Below are 13,914 nucleotides of genomic sequence, written 5' to 3'. Positions count from 1 at the left end.
TAGATGTGTTTTTTTTTACACCGCTGTAATAGTTTAGAGAAGGACAAGGGATGACACTGTCTGAAGAGATAAATGGAAGAATTACTCTACTGCAGGTGTCACTATGACATTTTACTCAGCCATTTCTCATGGATGTTGTTTTAAATAATATTTCTAAAGGGTCACACTTGTAATATTTATTGTACAATGGTTTCATTATATATTTTAAGAAGTAATATCTCTTTTAATAAAGGAATATAAATGTGATTTTTGACTGTTGGCTGTTGCCATGTCCAAAAATGGAGCCAACATTGTTGTACAAAAAACTGCAGTTCCTCTAATGGCCACCTGTGGCCATACATAATACTTTACAAGCCCCATTTCTTCCAACTTTTTTAACCACCCACACTTTTAAGGTAGGGTAGATTTCATTCTGATGCACTTTTTGTTAAATTAGTGTAACTTCTCTTTACAATCCAATAGCAACCAATCAGTTCAGCAGTTTCGCTTTATCATCATCTGTGGAAGCTATAAAACGCTAAAAACATTAGCCAATCCTGCGAGGCGCCCCACTGAGTATTGTCTGGTTGTCACTCTCTTCCTGCTCTGTGCGCACCAGAAAGGTACGTGCATGATGGCCGAAGTCACAGACCGCAGCTCGTCTTCAGGTAATGCACGTCCATGTGATTGGGAGGCGTGGCTTCGGGTGAGCTCCGAAAGAAAGGGACATGTGTTTACTTTCAGAATCTGGCTGACTCTCACTGAGTTTTCAAAATCTCCTACCCTACCTTTAATGGACAGGTGATTGACATCACATCAGATGTAGCACTGCCACCACAGATTCTTTAAGGCTCTTCAGGAAACTTGAAAGTTCGTCCATCTTTACATGTGATATATAAAAGTCTTAAACGTGATGGGGAATATTACATATTATTGCATGGTCTGCTCTGTTGCATTATTTATTACGGCATAAACTTTTCTTTAGTTGTTGTAAAAGCCACAAAGCTGGTAGAGCCCAAAGCCACAAACAAACAAGCTGAACAAAACACAGCCAAGGATATCACACATTTAAATCTTCAGAGAATTCACTTATCAAAACACAATTATACAGTGGCAGCTAATAATTACCAAATTAGATGTAATAAAAGTGTCCATTTACATAACAAGCACTGAGGTGTGGTCCGATACCAGTGGCGGCTTTAACAATGAAAATTAAACACCTCTTTAATCATGGCAGCTTCTCTATTCATTCACTCAGAGTCTGTATTCATTGAGGGGTGCTTACAGTAATTATTGCCGGCATCTGAACCATGAAATGTGAAAACTTTTTTTTTGTTTGTAATGTAATCAACATCAAAGAGTTTCATGTTGTATGGGGGACAGTGAATGCGTCATACACAGTTGTTTAAATCATGCTCTAACTCTACAGATTTGTGAAAACCTTCATAACATACTGCACTGATTCACCTCTCATGTTTCATTCATTCTCTCTGCAGCTGTAAAAAAATGTCAATGCATCATTACAGGATGCCAGTCAACAGCAACATCTTTTGGATGTGACAGAGGTCAGATGTGCGTGTGGGTAAAATGAGCTGTCATTTAAACACAGTGACTATGTTCTTCATTTTCTTTAAATTCCATTTGATTTGACATAGTTTAACATCCTATATTCATGTCTTAAAGGTAGGGTAGGAGATTTCATTCTGATGCACTTTTTGTTAAATTAGTGTAACTTCTCTTTACAATCTGATAGCAACCAATTAGTTCGGCAGTTTCGCTTTAAAACGAAGAATATTAATCATCTGTGGAAGCTATAAAATGCTAAAAAACATCAGCCAATCCTCCGGGTGGACCCTGCACGGAGTATTGGCTGGTTGTCACTCTCTTCCTGCTCTCCGCGCACCAGAGAGGTACGTGCACGATGGCCGAGGTCACAGACCGCAGAACATCTTCAGGTAATGCGCGTCCATGTGATTGATAGGCGTGGCTTCGGGGTGAGCTCTGAGAGAAAGGGGCGTGGGTTTACTTTCTAAATCTGGCTGACTCTCACTGAGTTTTCAAAATCTCCTACCCTACCTTCAAATAATAACTGTAGAAAACATTTACAACAAATTCTTTGTTCTTGCCAACAAGAGTTGATAATTATGTGTAAAATGTAATGTTATTTTATGTGTCTTTAAGAGTGTAAAGACAGCTCAGGAGGTAGCTTCCAATACAACAATGAGGTTGTATGATATTATAATTCCACTCACCACCTGTTGCATTCATCGCCTACTCTCCTGTGTGGGCAATGTCATCTATACAGTAACTAAAAGGGTTTTTATAAACCTAGAAAAAATAAGCCACTCTTGGTAAGCAAGACACAAAAATACTTATGCTGATTCTGTTACAAAAAAACAAATGTATGAAAGTGTATGTATGCCTTAAGTGACTATTAGACTGTAATGTGTTCTTTGTGGAGCTTTTTAAAAGTATTTTTATTATATAACCGCAAAGTGCACATTAAAGGCTATTACAGCAACTTATTATGATTTATGTAGTTTTTTTTATATCTCTTCTATTTCATTGTAACATAAGCTAAATATAAAATTACAGAGCACTAATAGTCTCTTGCCATAATATAATCAATAATCACACATACAAGATTTTTAAAGAAATTATTGTCAGAATCAGTGACGTGTTTGACGGGCAAAAAGAAAGTAAACAAAGTACAGTGGCCCAAAGAGACCACATTAAAGCAAAACTCCTGCTTGTTATGTTGTTATGTACGGTACATGATTGCACAAAAAAAGTTCAGAAGAGAAATTGATCAAGGCTAATTAACAGAAAATCAAACCACTAAGGAGGTATGAGAGCTCCTGAGACTTAGAGGAAAAGCAAATGCAGGAAAATACAGAGAGCTGCACTGCAAGAAAAAAAAAGATCCCTGGACATGTGTACAAGCTGTACTGCACTTATCATGACACTCTTGCAGTTATGGAAGGTTAAATTTACACCTAATTGGGTAGAAAATGTAAATATAGTATCTGCAATGGCTATTGCCTGTGCTGACAAACTTACATTTGACTGAAATTTGATTTAATAATTCAAATAACATTTCATTGCCTGAGTATAATGCGTTATTTGGCATATTATACATTTATTTTCTCTGTAGCTGTGTGGCTCCACACAACTTTACTTGTATAAAGTGGAGGGAGTGACATAGCTTAGAGAGATGTTTATGCAAATAAGGTTGCATATTGAAGTTTTGGCCCTTATTCTGGATTTACTGACCATGACCATTTCTGCCCACTGAGACCAACATGTATTTAAGCCAGAACAGCAGATGTTTTGTATGGAGTTAAGCTCCTTTTACTTTTGTACATACACTCTTCAGAGATTCAAACCCTGCCTTTCTTTTTGTCAACTTTAAAAAGATCTCAGGCCAAGTTCATGTGTTTTTTAAGTCAACTCTTACCAAGAACGACCTAAATATTAAGGCAGACTAAGAAGTGGTGTCTGCTGCTAACTTTTATCACATGACCCCCAACCACAGGGGGCATTTATAGGGCACCACAAAGCGCTCTTTGGAACCTAGACAATTCATGCAAGGGTAAAAAACTTGCAACATTGGTATATTCCACATACTAAGACTTACTACTACAAAAAGTGATTGTTATCAACTTTGAAAACTTTGAAAACTTGGCTCTTGGCTGGTATTGAATGTTTCAGCTCAGATAAATGCAAAAGTGTATTCCTAAAAAAAAAACTGAATCTCAAGAAAACAGCCCTGCAGAATGTCCTGCAGAATGTGCTGCATGAAATAACCATATTGATAAAACTTGTGCTACTAACTCTGAAGCCTTCCTTCTGTAAGCAGCTATGGGACAGTGACAGTGAGGTCTTTCTCTTTCTCACTTGAACTCAGTCTTCCACTCTCTACTTTACACGAGGGATATCTATTGAGCTAATGATGCCACGCGAGGATGAAAGGAATGTGCCTGAGGAAAACGCATGCTTTTTCACAAAACGGGAGAGTAACCACACTGAAACAATAACACAGACAGCACTCAGTCAGGAACAGGAGTTATTTTTGGTATTATTTTCTTACCCTTTGAATGACACCGTGATTGGCTGTCTGTCTAATGTAACATAGGGACAATAACTGATTTGGTAGTGCAGTTTTTGCTATCAGTTAGCTCTTTAATTAGCTGCTAGATATTGAAAATAATTGCTCATTATTTATGCCAGCATTATATGTCTGACACAGATAATAATAATCCACTGGTATGAATAACATCTGTCTACTAGGCTTCAGTGAATAAGAAAAAACATCAACAACCGTAACACACTTATTGATGTTATGGTGCACTGCCCATTTTATTTCAACAAATGAAAAAAATAATGGAAATACAACCAACACATCTCTAATGCCTGAATGAGGTAATGGAGACAAAAAGACTCTGAAAGGAGCAGAGTATGAGACACATGTGGAAATGAGTCAGCCGCCGTCAGAATAGAATTAGAGTGGAGCTTCATTCAGCTTCCAGCAAAAGAAAATGAGGATTAGCTGCTTTTCACTCATGAGTCATCATGCCGCAGCAGTATTACCAATCATTATGACAGTCCTAAATTGATTTCACCTGGCTTGATGCTTGTTACAACACAAATCAATGACTGATGAGCACTCCAAATCAAATCATGTCACTGATTAATTCCTGTATATTTGTATAATACTAGAGAAGTGCTGCATGTTTGCTGATCTAATAATCAGATTAAAGTACTATGTGCGAAATAGCGTTGCTTTTGAAGAAATGCAAACCTGTGATATTCCACTAGAGATATGTGTAAATTGACATTACCCTGATATTTCACCTAATGCAGCCTAGGTCCCTCAGTACACATGTGCAACATTTGTTTGGTCTTTGTAGTCCTGTCATTTCATTTCTCACTTTTTAAACAGTGTCTGCATCCACAGTATACGATGTGTGGCAGTGCATGGGGAATCCACTATAAAAAAAACTCAGGTGGTTCATTATTCTAGGGGAAAAATGGTTACATACACTACACAGGAGTATTGTAACAATTTATTAGAACGTTGTATAGATGTTTGCAAAACAGTGCACTGAGGCGTTTTTGTGACTGAAGTGTTTTCTCAAAAACAGTCAAATCACAACAAACTTTATTTGATGTTTACAGGAGCTCTCTGGGGAATCCATTAGCAACCAATTCACAAGCCACGGGGCATAAAGTCGTGCATAAAAATAACGTATTTGCATGTTCTGCTCCAAACACCATGAATCTGAGCATTCATTCCTGTATGTTAGCTTAGCCTGTTAGCATCCATGTTATACATTTTAGATCTCTAAAACAGAAGATATTTTAATAATTTGGCCATTTAATTATTCAACTTATTTTTTGGTAGAAGGTATATCCAAGAATATGTTATGGTATTTCTGAACAATTGCTTTTGAAATTAACAACATGTAGGCTGGGATATAAGACAAGTGCACCTGCTATAAGCCTACTAATAAAAAGCTGGAATGCATCTCAGTTTATTGCAGACACACAAGTGGGTGTTGAGGAAAAAAAGGCATTATTTCTGCAATCAATGTACACAGAGCATAATCATTGTTGGCAGAAAATGTTCACCGGTTGTGATATAAAGTATTAATAAGCTTGGAATTTCCTATACTGATAATTATAAAACACCACCAGCCTCGGAGCATAATTCATCTTCCCAGTATACATGTTGTGTACAATTGAAAGTGGTTCCTCTTGTTAATAATGCATGTACGTACTCAAACTTACGGTATATCGTGGACCCAAGGGATCAATTACACACAGCACTGTGCCAGTATGGAGCCGTGATGTCCTCGTCCTTTCATGAAGAGACGCTTTTGACTGAGACCTTACAGAAATTGATATAATCATCCTTTGAGAATGTGCAGATGGCCAGAGACCACATATTTAGAAAACAGGTTGGTCTAGTAAGGATATATTTTAGTGAAGTCCAGTGTAACAGAGGCAAAAAAAAAGAAAAAGATCTGAGTTATTAGAATTTCATGAAGCAATCTGAATTGTGAAGGGCAAGTCCCGACACCTTGCAGAGCAACAGTATTTATAGTTAATGCTTATCATGTTAAATAAATGAAATTGTCATTGATATTGGGTAAGTTAGTCTGCCAAAAAAATCCTCAGTGATGCAGTTCTTTAGAAAATTAATAAAATGAGATTTTATGGTTATGAAAAACACTTTGTGAGGTTGATTTTGCTGCCCAGAAAGGCAGAGTGTATGTGTTCATGGAGGAGGGGATTGTCCTGATTGCAGTTGAAAATGGCAACCACATGTGAGCGGTTTTCCTTTTAAATATGTGTAATGTTATGACTTTGTCTGTTTACTAACTGCAGTTAACTGCATAAAAGCGAAATTAAAAAATGATAATGAACGTCATTTGGACCCCGGACTCCTGAGTGAAAGAGGAGTGGCTATTGTTAAGTGTTGTTTAGTCTCAGAATAATGACCCGATGTAGCTGAATAACCTCATGATACATGACACAGTACTGTTACATTGACCTGGTGGTTGTAGATTTGCAGATAGCCACTGGCTAGGAATATTGAGCAGGGGATGGGGATGAGAACATCCCTCTTTCCTCTCCACGGTTATTGTCAAGGTGCCTTTTAAACCTCTTAATTAAGTGCCATAGAATAAAGACTGTAGCTGCCAGAGCAGCTACCAGACTGGGCTGTCTGTACAACTGAGGCAATTTTGTAACACTAATTAAAAGCTCTTTGAATCAAAAAAAAAAATATAATGTGTTTTTATGACCAAGGAAAACAAGCCAACACTGTGGACTGGCATCTATCAAGACCATTCATAGCAGAGACTGACAAGTGTAGTTCTGTGAACATTTGTATAAATAAATTAGGTTTGACTTAATGCAAATAAACATAATAAACTGCGTAGCAACTCTACAATTAGCTTTATTTATAAAGACACATTCACATTCAAAAGATTTGTAAAACAAAGTGGAAAAAATTGCACCTTCATAACCCGCGTTAATTTTATTCTCATTATTTGTTTGACTTGTTCACAGATTTAATGAAAGTGTGATTCAGTCCCTGCTGATTTTGAAGTTCACCCCTGATAATTTCAAGTATACTAATTATTATTCCTGTTATTGCGCTCCAGTTGTGTATACTTAAGTGAAACAAGTAATTATAATGACGACCTGACCTCATCAGAAACGGAGTTACAAATCCTCAGCAGCATCACCAGAGGAGTACTGCTGATAGTAATTACTGTTTAAGTGCCTCCATGCTGGCTGTCCCTCTCTAAGCTGATCATATGATGTTTCTCCCCGGATACTCGTTTAATAACTCTACCTTCAATTATTTCCCCAAACAATCGTTGTTTTTGATGATAACATTTCTATCCAGTGACAATTATTTGAACAATATCAACTTCTGTGAGCTTCTGTCTCCATTGACAGAAATAACACACTCAGGCACAGGCCTCTTTTGTAATCCTAGTTCTTTTTGTATAGTAGAGATATCTCATCTCTTATTGTTAGAATAATCAGTTGCTCTAAACTAAATCTGCAAAACAATAACAAGACTCAATCATGTTCATCTGGTAGACACACAATTTCTGGGGGAAACAAGCCTCAAGTCGTAAGTGTCGTCTTTTGTGGTTGGCCAGAAAGGAGAAAGTTCCAAGTGTTGTTTGAGGAAGAGAAAGCGCAACCAGGGTGTCAAGCAGACTGGCTCTCCTGTCCTTTCTCATTTTCAAAAGTTTGCTCCTTGTTCCTTAAACCAAATACTGCCACAACCTCCTGGAGACTGAGCGTGAGAGCTTAGTAAGTGTTGCATCATTGTTTTTACAGAGACACGGCTGAGAACACCAGCTTTCATCTGGACCTTTTATTTTTTACAAGGTAACACATGCAACCTTCCATGGTACAGTTTGTGGTGGTGGCTGGTGTGTTTACATCAACACAGTGTAAGAACTCGGTGTTAGTTTTTAGTCATTTCTCATAGTTGGAGAAGGAAATTGACTGCTGTTCATCTCTACAATGGATTTATAATTGCTATATTTTTAGATAATTGTTCCTCATTCTGCTTCCACACAGTTTAATTACCCTTTGAGTCAGTAAACACAGATATGTGCAATTATAGCACAGAACATTATGGTGAAAAATCAGTGGCTCCTTACAACACTTAACAAATAATACAACAAATAATGTAAATGTAAGTAACTCAATGATTATGAAAATGAGAAATAGCTATTGTTTTATACAGCTATATACTTTAAATTGGCATGGATGAAGGATGTCATAAAGTTTGGTGAGAACTCGTTTTCTGTGTCAGAGGGAGATTTGTATACCTTTAAAGGTAGGGTAAGAGATTTTGAAAACCCAGTGAGAGTCAGCCAGATTTTGAAAGTAAACACACGCCCCTTTCTTTCAGAGCTCACCCCGAAGCCACGGCCCCCAATCAAATGGACGCGCATTACCTGAAGACGAGCTGCGGTCTGTGACTTTGCCATCATGCACGTACCTCTCTGGTGTGCACAGAGCAGGAAGAGAGTGACAAGCAGCCAATACTCCGCACAGGGTCCACCCGGAGGATTGGCTGATGTTTTTAGCGTTTTATAGCTTCCACAGATGATTAATATTCTTCGTTTTAAAGCGAAACTACCAAACTAATTGGTTGCTATCTGATTGTAAAGAGACAAAACGTGCATCGGAAAGAAATCTACCCTACCTTTAAATCACAGAGATGTTTGTGGAACACATCATCATACAGACAGGTATTTGAGAGACGTAGGCATGTGGTGGAGGGGAGAACAACTGTGAGACACACTTTGATACAGAGCTCAAATAATGGTAACGCTGCTCTAATCATGACTAGAGAGTGAGATTTGGCCTTATTTATTTAATGCAGAACACAATGCTCAATCCCAACATTAACTTTAAATAGATTCTTTGGACCTCTACTATCATGCTTGTGTTTCCTCAATTACTCTTCAAAAGTCACACAGTGTGCAGAATGGAAGGGTGCTTGGGGAAATAGAAAGAGAACAGGGTCACCTTCAGAGCTTGTCGGATGCTTTAGTTCATCTATCCCAAATTTAATTCATTTTAAATTAAAGATAAGGAAAAGTTTTGCATAATTAACTTCAAATCTGTGGATAATGGATGATGGAGTCAGAGCATCATTGTTGGATTAGGTTTAAGATCTACATGTTTTTTCTGGTAGAGTATTTGACTGCTAATGAGATACAAATAGGTGTGCTATAGCTGTGCCTTTCAGCTGCTGCTGTGTTCTTTCAATTTACCTTGCAACTTTAATTTGGCTGCCCATGTCAGCACCATTGTATGCCGGTAACAGACAGACTATCATTGCACCTCCCACTCACGATGTGTGGAACAAACACGCCCTCAGGCAGACAATAAACAGTCAAGAAGAGGCTTTCAGTGGAGCACAGAATCAATCAGAGTTCAGTGGAAAGACGTAAGCACAGTGGAAATAGTTATAAGCAACATAAACTGGCTTAAGCTGTACTATAATTAAAACCATATAAATGTATTTTTAATGGAATATATTAAACTATCCTGAGACACGAACTGTAGAGAAATGCTGGATGCAAACAGAAACAAAGGAAAATGTAAATTTAAAGTATGCGTAGGTGGAAGAGATACAGCAACTGATTCATGAGTTAGCTTACAGAGACAAGTGTAGTCTAAAACACTGAAGGTCTGACATACTGATGAGAAACATAATCCAAATATGAGGATTTTTGTTAACATTTGATAGTTAAAAGGTCAAATATCTATATTGTAACATCATAATGCTCTGCGATGACAGTTCAGGTCAAAACCAGGATGGCCGAGTGGTTAAGGCGTTGGACTTAAGATCCAATGGACAATAGTCCTCGTGGGTTCAAACCCCACTCCTGGTAGAAAAGGGGTTTTTAATAAAGAATATTCTATTCTAGGTCATGTTAATTGAATTTTCCAAAAAACTCCTTGACTTTATTGTCAACATTTTGGGTTAAGGAAGAGCCTTGACCCAGTGATGTCATCTGTGTGTGCAGCCTGGGTGAGTACTCAGCTTGCTGCAGGAAGGTGTTATGGAGCAGAGGATGTGAAAATGAAAGAAGTTGAGCGGAGAGGGGTAATATTTCACGGTCCTGTTTTGTCTGGTGGCAGTTATCAGCAGCTGCCAGTCTGATAATTGCAGCTTGAGGCCCAGTGCTACTCCTTCAAGTCTGCACTGACAGCCCAATTCAAGCTTTTAGCCATGGGAGCTGCTGCCTGCTGCTATGTAGCTGTTGGGGTAACACTTGCCTTTGTTTGATATCATAGCTCAGTTGCTTGTGTGAAGTGCTTACCCTGAAAAGTCTTAGCATTATCCAAAAGACTGAAAGTTTACACATGTAATATACTATATGTGAAACTAGTCCATGCTAAGTGCACAGTGTTTATTTGCTCTGTGTGGCTGACACAGTTATCGTCATCCCTCAGCTTGATGCTGGAATGAGCTGTTTGCAGAGCCATATCATACATATTTCACACTGAGTTTGAAATTGCATTGAGCAGTAGAGCTGGCCAAAGTTTTTGTGTGATCATTTGTAAAGTGTGAAACAAGCCAGCATACAGTGTTGGGGTTCGTGTGAAGAAATATTAAGGAGGAATAGATTGCCAAGGAGGGCAAAAGAAAAACGACAGGAATTTTCTTTGATTTAGGACCCGGCGTTCCTCTTTGAAGAGTTGTGGCTGTGTTGTGTACAATCAACGCACTCTGTCACTTAGCCACCAGATAACTGATGTTCCACTCCTCTCATAACCAGAAGCTATCAGTCTGGGACTTCTGCTTGTATCTTTCCTGTCGTCTCTCAAGTAAATTACAGCTCAGCAGTTCCAGATAGCTTGATGCTCTTCCTCTGCCCTCCATCTCTCTTTCTCCTACGTCCTTCATTTCTGTCTTTGCTTTATTATTTTGTGCAATCCGCAGATAGTTAAAGTGCATCTGTGTAAACTGAACTTGGTTATTATCATTCAAATGTAGACTGTTTGTGTGTTTTGCCTTCTGTTCCACTTGGTCCAGTTTTCTCATTTACTTCAGAGATTGCTCATTCTATAAATTTTAAATGAATAGCTACTGGACTAACAGAAGACTTGAAAGGGTGGTGCAACTTAGATATATTCCATCATTCCCAGACTCTCTGTCTTGGCTTAGCATTTATGTAGAGTCAAATTAAGTGCACTTGCACTGTACTGTGCATCACTATCATGCTGGAAACAGGCCTAATAAAACATTTAATAGGTGTTCCTAATGATATCATGTTCCTGTAAATTGCAGATTGCTCATCCTGTGCTAATTCTACAGCCAATCAAACACATATATTTTAATGTCCCCCTCTCTCTGCCCTGCATCTCGCTCCATAAACCTCCTCGGTTTTATTCCATGATGGGTTAAATAATGGTGTTAGAATTACTCAATAACTAGAAAAGGTTAAATGTGCTCATAGTCAGCAGAGGTGATGTTTGTGACCTGTTGTTTTAAGGTTTCTGGTTCATTTTTGCATGTTTAGTGTGCATCAGTGTGCATGACCGAACCAAATATATACTGGGATACTGTGGACAAGGAAGCCCAGGCTTATTACCAGTGTGGATGTAAATGTGGCCTCAGACCAGTTCATCACAAGTGTCTGGTTGTTCTCTACCAGGCTCCTGCTTTCCAAACAGGAGGTGTTAACAAGAGGTGATAAAGCTGCACCATCCTGCTTTTGTTAGACAGCCTGGCCAGAAATAGAAGGCTCAACTGGAATTAATTACACCAAATGTCACATAGCTGAAGATTGGAAAAAAAGACAACTCATCTCACTGAAAAACGAAAAAAAAAATCTTAATAATTAGTCCCACAGGAAAAGATCCGTCAAATGAGGTGAGTACTGTGTTGTACTGTTATTTTAACTATGCAGTTACATGAGTAGCAGAAATAGGGGACATTTCTTAAGGATCTGTACATTGATATTAGATGATGTTTTTTTCTTAATGATGTCATTGAATTATTTTAGGTTATGCAGTAAAGAAATTTTTTTTTTCACTTTTGCTTCACTGTCATCTAGAGATGAAAAGTCTAAAAATCTGTTAGAGGAGCCATATAGTTTAATAAATCATATTTTAAATCTTTAGTTTGATTGATCACTATAGTCAGGTTCCCTCAGACTATATGACCAGGACTGCAGCTAGTTTGCTAATGTGGACACAGACAAGTGTTCACATGCAGCAGGCCATCTACGAAGTTGCACATTCTGCTCTGATGTTGATGTGTCATTTTCTTTACACATTGGGCTGTACATTTATAAACATCTGAAGAGGGTGTCCTAGTTTAACACTGCATGCATGGCTGGTAATTTTGTAACTACACAGACCCCTCGCTAAGCAGATCCCGATGATTTAGAACCCTGATGATTTGAAAAAAGTCAGATAAAAGTTAAAATGATCAAATCCAACAGCTAGATCCTCAGAGCCTCAGGCCTACACTCTGCAAGGGAAATCTACATCAGACTGACCCAAAGAAACCGTTCTGTCACAAACAAAACTTTCATTTCAGTGCAGAACATTTAAAGATCAAGTGTAGCAAACTTATTTTTATGAATCTGTAAATATTTATGAACTGTTCATGGTGACATTAGATTTGAGTTGCTAAGTGCATAATGCACAAGGTGCCAAATGATGCAGTTTGTGTGAAACTGTAATGAGATGACAAACAACGGTGGTTTAATTCAACAAAGTGACAAGAGAAAAAGTAAATGTCAGTCAATTAGGAGGATAAATCCTCTCACAGGAGCTCACTGTATAAACACAAAAGCAGGCAGCTGCCTGACAAACACATTTTTTATTGTTGTAGTGATGTCTGAGTGCAATTGCCGTTTGCCATCATGGTGCACCCTGGTGTTCAAATTGCCAATTTACAAACAACCATAGACAGCTCCAAAGATGAATTGTGTCTGGAGTGCCATAATGATAGATCACAATCTCTGCATCTTCCTTCCAATTATACATGAGTGGATTAAAACAGAAGCAACACTGTTAATGTAATTGCAAATCTTCTGATTGGATCTCACCATACAACTCCGCATTAAAAGTTTCATTTTTGTTCTTGAATCAGTCAAAAACAAAACATAAAAATATGTCACTGTTCAGTCAAACCAGTGCTGCACCTCAGCGTCTACAAGAGCTGTTGGATAGAGGCTGTTGAAGTGATGTGGCACTTGTCCTTGCTGTAAAATGATTCCTCTGCAGGTATGTCTGTCTGCATCACAGGCACCCCTTCGCTCATTCGCTCCTCCACTCCCCAGATGAGCAGAAGCTCCTCATGCTTCAAAGGCACTGACTAACTTTTCTCCCATATGACTTAGCTTCCCAGGGGGGGTCTGTCTATCCCTTTGAATCCCAACCAAACAGGCTTTGATGGCGTCTTTGTGCATTACATGAGTCAACTACATTCCACTGAGAAAATATGCACGATCTGTTGTACCAGCTATGATATAAAATGGAAAAGAACTCAAACTTGGCACCATTCAAGTTCTTATAAAAGAAATGGATGTCTCTGCACAATTTTGCTGAATAATGTGCAGCTAAATGTATTACAAGCCATGTCAGATATCAGTTCTTACTAATCTTCTCAGCATGAACTATCAACCAAAAGAAAAAAAGAAAAAGAAATGTGTCCTGGATATTTGCTGTGCAATATAAATCCTAGGACGCTTCTGCTAATCCATTTGCACAGAGCCGTTTGGGCCTCACTAGCTCCATTCATGACCTATTGAGGTCATTATTACATAATTTCACACTTAAAATGAGCAAATTTAAGGATCTAATTTTAATATCATACACCGAAGACGAAAGATTCACTGACTTTGAGAGAAAAAGTTTAATGTA

At 38.2% G+C, this 13,914-nt stretch overlaps 1 non-coding gene across 1 annotated transcript; it reads left to right on the top strand.

The window, feature by feature from the left end:
• Window positions 1-9,840: 9,840 nt before the first annotated feature.
• trnal-uaa (transfer RNA leucine (anticodon UAA)) lies at window positions 9,841-9,923 on the top strand. The gene has a single exon. It is a non-coding gene; the product is annotated as a tRNA-Leu (tRNA).
• The last annotated feature ends 3,991 nt before the right edge of the window (window positions 9,924-13,914 follow it).

The sequence above is a fragment of the Parambassis ranga genome, chromosome 15, assembly GCF_900634625.1.
Source record: "Parambassis ranga chromosome 15, fParRan2.1, whole genome shotgun sequence".
NCBI classification, from domain to species: domain Eukaryota; kingdom Metazoa; phylum Chordata; class Actinopteri; family Ambassidae; genus Parambassis; species Parambassis ranga.
This window is presented reverse-complemented; position numbering and strand designations above follow the sequence as displayed.